Here is an 11,705-nt window from a genome sequence, read left to right as displayed (position 1 = left end):
CCAGTACAAGACGAAGATGTTCAACATGCTCTTCTCTGTTCTTCCAAAATACCAGAATATCATCCAGATATACCACGACAAATTTGTCGAGGTAGTCGATGAATATATAATTCATTAATCGAGAGAAGGTTGCCTGTGCATTGGTTAAGCCGAAGGACATGACGGTGTACTCGTATAATCCATAACGAGTAACAAAGGCGGTCTTTGGAATATCCTCCTTGCGAACACGGATCTGGTGGTATCCCAATCTCAAGTTGAGCTTAGAGAAGACGGCTGAAACAGCAAGTTGATCATACAAATCATTTATCCGAGGGAGAGGATATTTGTTTTGAATAGTGGCCTGGTTGATAGGATGGTAGTCTTGAACCAATCGATTTGTCCCATCCTTCTTCTTATCAAAGAGAGAAGGTGCTCCCCAAGCAGAGGAACTCGGACGGATGAAACCCAGACGGAGCGAGTTGTCAATTTCTTGCTTAAGTTCAAGGAGTTCATGTGGTGGCATTTTATAAGGACGCTTGGCAATAGTAGTGGTACCGGGTACCAAGTCAATGACAAACTTGACAGCTCGAGCAGGGGGAATCCCCGGAAGTTCTTCTGGAAAGACATCTTGAAATTCTCGGACCACTGGAATGTTTTCAATCCCTTCAAGAGGCGACGCATTTAATGCATTCAAAGCATACAACTGTGCCTCAGCATTACGAACGAGATGAGCATGGTAGCTTATTAATTCATCTGAAGGGTGTAGGAGGTGGACGGTCTTGGTGGCACAAACGACCGATGTCGTATGAGCTTTCAACCAGTCCATCCCCAGTATGAGATCAATGTTGGAAGAACTTAATAACATGGGAGACGCAAAGAATTCCAATCCTTCAACTTCAATGGGGACATTGGAGCAGACCATGGAGGGTCGGCATTGGCCCGAGGGGGTGTTTACCATTATTGGGACGTTCATCTCTTCGTACTTAATGCCATGCATGAATGTAAAACTTTCTGACATAAAGGAATGCGATGCTCCTGTATCCAACAATACAGAAGTAGGTACTGAGTTAACGAGAAGTGTACCCATCACGATAGCAGGCTGGTCTTGAGCTTGACCCATATCAATGTTGTTGGCCTGAGCACGAACATAAGAAGGCTTAGCGTTGAAGTTGTGGTTCTGGTTGTTGCCACTGCCAGTTGCGGGAAGTGTCAGCTGATTCCGATTCTGCCTGCAGTCTCTAGCACGGTGACCTGGACGGCTACACTTGAAGCACAGCCTGTCCTCAGGACGGGAAGGAGGAACTCGAGGCGGTGGAGCTGGAAGCCTCGGCTGCCTAGGTGGTGGAGGAGGCAGGCGAGGTGCAGCATAGGACGGCCTCGGAGCAGGAGCAGGTGCATGGTAAATGTTGTTGGGAATCCAGATCTGCTGCTTCTGTGCAGATGAGCCCGAAGATGAGCCCATGTCACGGTTGCGCTTCCTGCTATCTTTGTATTCTTGCAGACCAGTCTCAACCTGAATAGCCTTGTTCACCAGGGTGGCGAAATTAGCATAGTCGTGAGCGAGGAGTGTCAGCTTAATATCAGGGTGGAGGCCTTCACGGAACTTCTCCTGCCTGCGTGCATCAGTTGCAATGTCTTCTTCAGCATAGCGAGATAAGTCCAGAAAGTCCCGCTGATAAGCATTCACAGTCTTGTTGCCCTGGACCAAGTTCCGGAACTCACGCTTCTTCTGGTCCATGATTCCCTGAGGAATGTAGCGAGCACGGAAAGCAGCCTTGAACTCTGGCCAAGTGATGATAGTTCCATCGGGCTGAGAGCGCATGTGGATGTCCCACCATTGAGCAGCGGGACCCTTCATAAATTAGGCGGAAAAGTTGACATAGCTCGCCAAGGGCACATTGGCAGACTCCAGCTCATAAGAAATGTCACGGAGCCAGTCATCAACATCAAGAGGCTGAGTTGAGCTGCGGTAGATCGCAGGGTTGAGGCGGCAGAAGTCTTGCAGTGTCACGCCTTGCGGTTGGTTCATGTTCGGCCTTTGGAACTGATCCATGAGCCCTTGCATAAACTGGTGGTTCAGCTCAAACTATTGGATCATCCCCGCCATATACTCAGGAGGCGGGGGTGGTGCATCGTTGGCAGGGGCACGCGGGCGGCCAGCTGGTCTAACCATCCTGTTAAATATTTAACAGGGGTAGTTTAGCTTAAAGTAATTGCAAAGGCATCGCACGCATTCACGGAGTAATCAAGCATAATGAAAGGGAAATGCGATAGATACTCCATAGTAGTTGAGTTCGACATACAGACCCATACATAAGTTCGATTACAGACTAACGATTGCAAATTCGAAATTTGGCAATAGCCCGGACGCATTAGACGATACCCTGGACTCATTAGGCGGCGCGCAGGCACGCGGTGGAAGAGTACCACAATGAGATGTAGCGATAAGGCTACATCAACGTCGGAGAGGACGATCGAATCCTGGTAGCTGGCGGTGATAGAAGGTAGGGACAGGACCATGTGTCATGTTGTGACTCTGGTGAGGGTACCGCATCCAGTCGAGGAGCTGAGGTCCAAGTGCAGGGGTTCTACCCCCAACATTAGTCCACTCGAGAGCTGATGGTAGCTCTGTCCTGCTCGGCTCGCGGAATCGCATAGGGGGAACCCTCGGGCAGTGTGATGGCTGCAGCTCTGTCAACGCGTTGTAAAGACGAGCGCGCGTAGCATACAGCTCCACAGTCAGAGCTCGGAAAGCACGATCCATTGCCTCAGTGTACTGCACGAGAAAACGCGTGTCGTAGCGACGCGTCACGTAGGGGGCGCAGACAGCGACGTAGGAACGGTCGATGTGCTCCCGAACGTCAGAAGCGTAGGAAGTGAGATCAGACCCAGTGTCATCCCCAGCAGGAGCATGCGGGATGTATCTGAAAGGGCTCTCCTCCAGGTGAGGTTACGCTCCACGGAGACGGGTGAGGGCGATGTAGGCCGCATCATGGACGTCCATCTCGACCGACACTCCAATACCACAAAAGACGTGGCGCTCGAGGGTCTCGCTGCCCCTCTGGTCGAAGATGCGAACCTCAGCCTGGTACTGGTACTTGTTGTACTCGCGGAAATCCTCGAACACAGTGTACTCAGGGTACCGGCGATATCCCAGCCTGGTCAGAAGGTCGACCAAAATGGCCGGGAACTCAGTCGTCTCAGTGGCCTGTGTCAGGCGCACGTGTTGTCTTGCGGGACGCATATGAAAATAAGATTGACGGATGTCAAATGATAGTGTGTGTAACATATATTCAGTAGAAAGAGTAGATAGTCCAGCGCTCCGGGTTGATGTGATTACGAGAACCTAATGTTAGAGTTAGTAAAATCTTTGACCCTAAAGAGAAGAGAGAGTAGAGTCCAGAGTATAGGAAAGGAGTAAAAGATACTAATACCACCCAATTGAGATGTGGTCCCGTAAGCCACAATATCAGTGTTAGTAAAGTTTTTCAAACACTAGACTCAACTTCGGCCAAGGAGTTGGAAAGGGGGCTACCTACAGGCAGTCGGCTCTGATACCAACTTGTGACGCCCCCGGTTTAATCATACGCTAATCATACACGCAAATGCGTACGATCAAACCCAAGGACTCACGAGTAGATATCACAACACAACTCTAGACACTAATAAAATAACATCAGCTTCATATTACAAGCCAGGGGCCTCGAGGGCTAGAATACGGAAGCTCGATAAACACACAAGTCAGCGGAAGCAACAAATGTCTGAGTACAGACATAAAACATGGGGTGCCTTAGAGAAGGCTAGCAAAAAGATACAACTATTGAACGAGGCGAGGCCTCCTGCCTGGGAACCTCCTAACTACTCCTGGGCTTCAGCGGCCTCCATGAAGAAGACACCATCGGGACGGCATGCGTCGGCAGGAAAACTCCATCTCCTGGGCTCCAACATCTGGTCGCAGCAAACGGATCAAGGGGACAAGGGGGGAGCAAAGCAGCGGTGAGTACTCATCCAAAGTACTCGGAAGTCTTACATCAGAACTATTCTAAATATGCATCAGTATCAAAGAAGAGGGGTGTTATATGTGGACTGACTGCAGCAATGCGAGAATAGAGAGAGAAGGCCTAGTCCTATCAAAGACTAGCATCTTCAGGGTCTTGCAGCAATAGACGAGAGTAGAACAGGGGTAAAACAATAATAGTCATATTGTTGCAGCAATACTAAAGTGAGGTCGCACCTAAAGATCCTCCCTCGACTACCGGCGAGGAAGTAATCCCGAGGCAAACTAATTCCAGTTAAGGAACAATTGTAGTTGTATAAGATCAGGGTACAACTCCAAGTCGTCCTGTAACCGTGGACACGGCTATCCGAATAGTTAATTTTCATCCCTGGAGGGGTGCACCACATGTCCCGTCACGCTCGATAACACTCTGGCCGGACATACTTTTCTCGGTCCTGCCCGGCCTCGGAATATTGACACGTCGCAGCCCCACCTAAGACTAATCAGAGAGGTCAGCCCGCCGGTCTAAATCCTAAGCACAAAGGGTTCATGGGCCCAGTTCCCCTCCGCGCACCTGCACGATGCGAGGGCGGCCGACGTTAGTCCTAGCATCCCTTAATCACAAGCGCTATGCATCTCGGGACCACTTGGGCGCGCGCCACTACGATACCGCGATGCCGAGTACCCACAATTCCTCCCGCGTAACCGGTTAGTGCGAAAAGGTCTCCGACCAACCCACATCAAATACACAAATCCATTAACATTTTAATTAGGCCAACAACACAGTCTCACGGGAATCCACCCGTCTTACAACTAATCACCAAAGATCCCAGTAACAAGGTCGAGTAACTCTGTGGTTGTAACATTGGGGGGAATCTGAGGTATCACCCTCGTTGGATTCCGAATGATGTACCCGTCAAGGTGGGCTTAGAGGAATCACGCTCAGGGTCCCACACTTGAGGGGTTTCACGACAGAGGCTTCATCAGGAATGGTGAAAGAGGAATCACCCTCGATAACCACGACCGACTAGCTATACTTCAGAGATATCATCAGGAGTACTTAGCGAGGTGTCACCCTCGGTACCCGGTAGTATCTCTGTAGCGTCGTACACCGAAGGAGGTGAATGTGCTATGTCGGGTCTGGCTCGTCGATCACAGATCAAGATTTGAAAACAAGCGGGGCAGCTGGACTACGGGGTCAGAGGGGATGACTGCTCCACCTATACTAAGCATATTAAAGTACAGGACTGAAGGTAGCAGTTCATCAAAATTAGGCTATGTATCAGATATAGGAGCTAACTACAACAGTAGCAAAATACTAATGCAAGCAGTAGGAAGAAAGACATAAGTGATATAGTAATGATGAAGGGGGTTTGCTTGCCTTGTTGCTTTGCGGCAAAGGACTGATCGGTAGGGTCGTAGATGTACCCGGTAGCAGCGTCAGTCTCGGGGTCTACCGGTAAGAAGAGGGGGAAGGAACAATAAATAATAGCAACGGTGCAACACAAAGCATGACATGGCAAGATGCAGGCTAGACATGAGCTAACGTAGCAACATCCGTCATAGACGGGTTGGAAGAATATCTGACAATATTTTCCGGGTCTCGAGCTACAACCGGTCAGACTGGAAACGACGAAAATATTCCATGTTTGCTATGCTAGGGACACGTGACAGAGGAATGGACCGTGTATCCGGGTTCGTCTCGTTCTGCTGATCAACTTTCATGTTGAAAATATTTTGATCTGACTTATGGATTATTTAATATTAATTTTTAAAGTTTTATTCAATACTTAGGAATTAAAAACAGATTTAAATAATTTAATAAAAAGCTATTATGACATCAGCATGATGTCATGCTAACATCAACATTTGACTGGTCAACTGACGAGCGGGTCCCGAACGTCATAGGCACAAGTTTTAATATAGATGAAATATTGATTTATCAGATTAATTCAATGGAGGACCCACGTGACATGCTCTAATTATTGTAATTATCCAATTAACTAATTAACTGATATATCTATTTATTTATTTAATAAAAAAATTATTTTTATATTTATATTTATATTTTCACCTAACTTAAAGAGAGGGTGTGGGGCCTCTCTGTCATAGACAGCGGGGACGTTGGCCCCACCGGTAAGTGGCTTTAAGCCAAATACTTGGTTTTATTCACAGATACATAATCTTGCAAATATTATATTCCTCCAAATATCTATATACGCAAATACATACATCGCATCTCATACATACATACATGCATACACATCTAATACATCATTTATTTTATTTTATTTTCTAACTCTCATCTCTCACAACTCTCTTTGTTAACAGACAACAGAGAACACAGCACAGAGTCTCTGTTAAGTTCCTCAACATAGAAGAGAGCCAACTTCATCTCCTCCTACCGGAGTCAAACGTCAACGGATCGAAGCCCCGTTTGCCGAAACGGAACCGGGACGGCGAGGGGAACAAGATGGTGGGAGGAGCCCGAGGAGGGGCTCACCAACTTTGATGAGACGGCCCGGTGAAGCCGAAGTTCGCGGGAAGGCGGAGGTGATGGAGAGGAGGAAGACGATGCGGTGCCGGCGAGGTCGGTTGGTGAGGAAGAGGCCCTCCCGGAGGGGGGCGGCGTTGAAGGAGGGGTCCGGCCGAGGTGAGGCCGGCCGGCGGGTTGGCTCGTCGGAGTTGGTGAGGTGAGGAGGGGGAGCTTCGGGTTGGAGAGGCGGCCTCGGGAGGTGGCCGGTCGGGTGGGGAGTGGAGGCCGGTGGGGGAGAGGCTGTAGGGGAGGGCCAGTGGAGGGAGAGGCCGGCGATGGGGTGAGGAAGGAGCTCGCCGGCCGGGGAGTGGGCGAGGTGGATCTGGGGGGGGGGCGACGGGAGGTTGGGAGCCTCTCGGTGGGGGGGGGATAGGACCGAGAGAGAAAGGAGATGGTGGTGTCGGTGGGATGGGTTACGAGAGAGAGACGAGAGATATTTCCTCTCGTGGTCGAGAGGAGCGGAGGGATCGGTGGGAGGTGGGGCCTGGCGAGGGAGGGCTGGTGGGCGCTGGGTGGGGTGGCGGCGCTAGTGGGAGGGGAGGGAGCGAGGCAGGGGGGCTCCCTCGCCCTAGGGTTTCAGGGGCGTGAGGTGGGCCGGCTCGGCCGGGCCACTTTGGCCCAGTCGGCCACGGGGGTGGGGGTTTTTTCCTTTTCTTTCTTTTTTTTTCTTTTTTTCTTTTGTTTTGTTTTGTTTTTCTTTTTCTATTATTTCTTCTTTCTAATTTCTTTTTTTCTTTCCTTTATTATTATTATTTTTAATAGTTTCTTTTATACATATCTTCCTCTAATAGTTAATATGAATTTATAAATATACTTTTCTTTTGTTTTCAACTTCTCAATCCGGATAGAAATTCAATGCGGGTCAACGACGGTAATTCTCGATGATGTGGCATCATTAGCGGGTGATCACTGTAGCTTAAATACAATATTTACTGTAGCAAAAGTCGAGGATGTCACAAATACCCCATGTCCTTGAGAAGAACACGCGGGATAAATACTCCTACCCATGTGCGCAAAATGTTGCCCCATGGGCAGGGGACTCTACTGTGATACCAAGAGAATCGCCGCTCCATCCACCCGTAGGCAACCGGGTACCTGGCCGACAATTTTTCTCCATCACCTAGAAGAAGGAGCACAAGAGCGACGATCGAATGTGTGTTTCCATTATGGATTTAAGCGTGGCGTCGACCACACGACACTCCATCAAGACCGAAACAACGCGTCCCTGACGCGACCAATCCGCCACCCACTCCCCCTGAAGCTCTTCCATATGATTCTCATGCCAGGGCCATCTATTCGGAACAAGGGCAGGGCTTGGTTACAAGAGGAAGATTTGATGGTGGTAGAAACATTTTCTGGAACAGTTCCCATAACCATCAGGGGAAGACAGCAAGAAAAGAGCAAGCCAGGTAACCGTAGGTTGGAGGAGAGGAGAAGGATGGATGAGCATCGCCTACCTCACCCCTCGCAGTTTTATAGGGAGGATGCGGGGGGCTAGCTCTCCTATGCTCCAAGGGTCACCGCCCATCTCCACCTACGTCATTTCCAACTATCACGGGCGAACTAGTAACCGCCCCATCTATCCAATCCATGACATTGTGGTTCCTGCCACTATTAGGGAACGTAGTAATTTGAAAAAAATAAATACGTCACACAAGGATCTATCTATGGAGAATCCAGCAACGAGCAAAGGGGTAGAGTATCTTCATAGCTTTGAAGATCGCTAAACGGAAGCGTTACTAGAGCGCGGTTGATGGAGTCGTACTCGGAGCGATTCATATCGCGGTGGATTCCGATATATGCATTGAACGACGGCGCCTCCGCGTTCAACACACGTGCAGTCCGGTGACGTCTCCAACACCTTGATCCAGCAAGGAGGGAGGAGAGATTGAGGGAGAGCTCCGGCAGCATGACAGCATGGTGACGGTGGAGCTGCGTAGTACTCCGACAAGGCTTCTCCAAGCACTACGGAGGACGAGAGGGAAGAGGAGTAGGGCTGCGTCGTGGAGAGATGCAATTGTATCTCAAAATAGCCCCAAACCAACCACTATATATAGGAGGAGAGGTAGGAGGGTGCCAACCCTTAGGGCTTCCCACCCTAAGGGGTTCGGCAGCCATAGATGGGCAAGGAGGGCAGCGGCCAAGGGTGGATGCGCCCTAGGGTGGGCCTTGGGCCCAAAGGTGCCCCTCCACACCTAGGGTTTTGATCCTCTCCACCCTTTGTGCTCCTTGGGCCCTTAGTGGTGGCGCACCAGCCCACCTAGGGGCTAGTTCCAATCCACTTTTGGCCCATGTAGCACTTTGGGACTTGTGGCCCTTCCCGGTGGACCCCCGGAATCCTTCCGGTGGTCCCGGTACATTACCGGTGACGCCTGAAACGCTTCTGGCGATCAAATCCTCACTTCCTGTATATGAATCTTTACCTCCAGACCATTCTGGAACTCCTCGTGACGACCGAGATCTCATCCGTGACTCTGAACAACCTTCGGTAACCACGTACACTATTCCCATATAACCCTAGCATCATCGAAACTTAAGTGTGTAGACCCTATGGGTTTGGGATGCATGCAGACATGACCGAGACACCTCTCCGGTCAATAACCAACAGTGGGGTCTGGATATCCACATTGGTGCCCACATGTTCCATGATGATCTCATCGAATGAACCACGATGTTGAGGATTCAATCAATCCCGTATGCAATTCCCTTTGTCTACCGGTATGATACTTGCCCGAGAATCGATCGTCGGTATGCCTATACCTTGTTCAATCTCGTTACCGGCAAGTCTCTTTACTCGTTTCGTAACACATCATCCTAGGGCTAACTCCTTAGTCACATTGAGCTCATCATGATGATGGATTACCGAGTGGGCCTAGAAATACCTCTCCGTCACACGGAGTGGCAAATCCGATTCTCGATTCGTACAACCCAACACACACTTTCGAAGATACCTGTAGTGCACCTTTATAATCACCCTGTTACGTTGTGACATTTGATACACCCAAAGCACTCCTATGGTATCCGGGAGTTGCACAATCTCATGGCCTAAGGAAATGATACTTGACATTAGAAAAGCTTTAGTAGACGAACAATACGATCTAGTGCTATGCTTAGGATTGTGTCTCGTCCATCACATCATTCCCCAATGATGTGATCCCATTATCAATGACATCCAATGTCCATGATCAGGAAACCATGATCTTCTATTGATCAACATGCTAGCCAACTAGAGGCTCACTAGGGACACATTGTGATCTATATATTCACACATGTATTATGGTTTTCGGTTAATACAATTTTAGAATGAATAATAGACAATTATCCTGAACTAGGAAATATAATGATAACCACTTTATTATTGCCTCTAGGGCATATTTCCAACAGTCTCCCACTTCCACTAGAGTCAATAATCTAGTTACACTGTGATGTATCGAACACCCATAGAGTTCTGGTGTTGATCATGTTTCGCTCGTGGAAGAGGTTTAGTCAACGGGTTAGCGACATTCAGATCCGTATGTACTTTAGAAATATCTATATCTCCATCCTGGATGTATCCGCGAATGGAGTTGAAGCGGCGCTTGATGTGCTTGGTCTTCTTGTGAAACCTGGGCACCTTTGCAATGGCAACAGCACCCGTGTTGTCACAAAACAGGGTCATCGAGCCCGACACACTGGGAATCACTCCAAGATCGGTGATGAACTCCTTCATCCAGACTCCTTGTGCTGCTTCCGAAGCAGCTACGTATTTCTCTTTACATGTAGATTCCGCCACGACGCTTTGCTTGCAACTACACCACCTAACTGCCCCATTATTCAAAATATACATGTATCCAGTTTGTGACTTGGATTCATCCGGATATGTGTCGAAGCTAACATCGACGTAACCCTTTACGACGAGCTCTTCAACACCTCCATAAACGATAAACATATATTAGTACTTTTCACGTACTTAAAGATATTCTTGACCGTTGTCCAATGATCCACTCCTGGATCACTCTGGTACCTCCCTACCAAACTTATGGCAAGGTTCACATCAGGTCTGGTACACAGCATGGCATACATGATAGAGCCTATGGCTGAAGCATAGGGGACGATACTCATCTTTTCTCTATCTTCCCCTATGGTCGGTTGTTGAGTCGCACTCAACCTCACACCTTGTAATACAGGCAAGAACCCCTTCTTAGCCATATTCATATTGAACTTCTTCAATATCTTTTCAAGGTATGTTCTTTGTGAAGACCTATGAGGCATCTTGATCTATCTCTATAGATCTTGATGCCTAACATGTAAGCAGCTGCTCCAAGGTCCTTCATTGAAAAAATCTTATTCAAATAGGACTTTATGCTTTCCAATAGTCCTATATCATTTCCCATCAACAATATGTCGTCCACATATAATATCAGAAATGCTACAGAGCTCCTACTCGCTTTCTTCTAAATACAGGCTTCTCCATAAGTCTCTACAAACCCAAACGCTTTGATCACATCATCAAAGCGAATGTTACAACTCTGAGATGCTTGCACCAGCCTATGATGGAGCGCTGGAGCTTGCATAGCTTGTTAGCATTGCTAGGATCGACAAAACCTTCCGGATGTATCATATACAATTCTTCCTTAAGAAAGCCGTTCAGGAATGCCGTTTTGACGTCCATTTGCCAGATTTCATAATCATAAAATGGGACAATTGCTAACATGATTCGGACCGACTTCAGCATCGCTACGGGTGAGAAGGTATCATCGTAGCAATCCCTTGAACTTGTCGATAACCCATAGAGACAAGTCAAGCCTTATAAATGGTCACATTACCATCTGCATCAGTCTTCTTCTTAAAAATCTATTTATTTTCTTTGGCTCGCCGATCATCGGTCAAGTCCTCCAAAGTCCATACTTTTTCTAATACATGGATCCTATATCGGATTTCATGGACTCAAGCCATTTGTTGGAATCCAGGCCCGCCATCGCTTCTTCATAATTCGAAGGTTCACTGTTGTCCAACAACATGATTTCCATGATAGGGTTGTCGTACCACTCTGGTGCGGAACGTACCCTTGTGGACCTTCGAGGTTCAGTAGCAACTTGATCTAGTGTTTCATGATCATCATCATTAACTTCTTCTCTAGCCGTTGCAGATACCTCAGAAACATTTTCTTGTGCTGCACTAATCTCCCGTTCGAGAGGAGGTACAATTACCTCA

This window comes from Hordeum vulgare, chromosome 3H, assembly GCF_904849725.1.
Source record: "Hordeum vulgare subsp. vulgare chromosome 3H, MorexV3_pseudomolecules_assembly, whole genome shotgun sequence".
NCBI lineage: Eukaryota > Viridiplantae > Streptophyta > Magnoliopsida > Poales > Poaceae > Hordeum > Hordeum vulgare.
Note: the sequence above shows the minus strand (reverse complement) of the source record.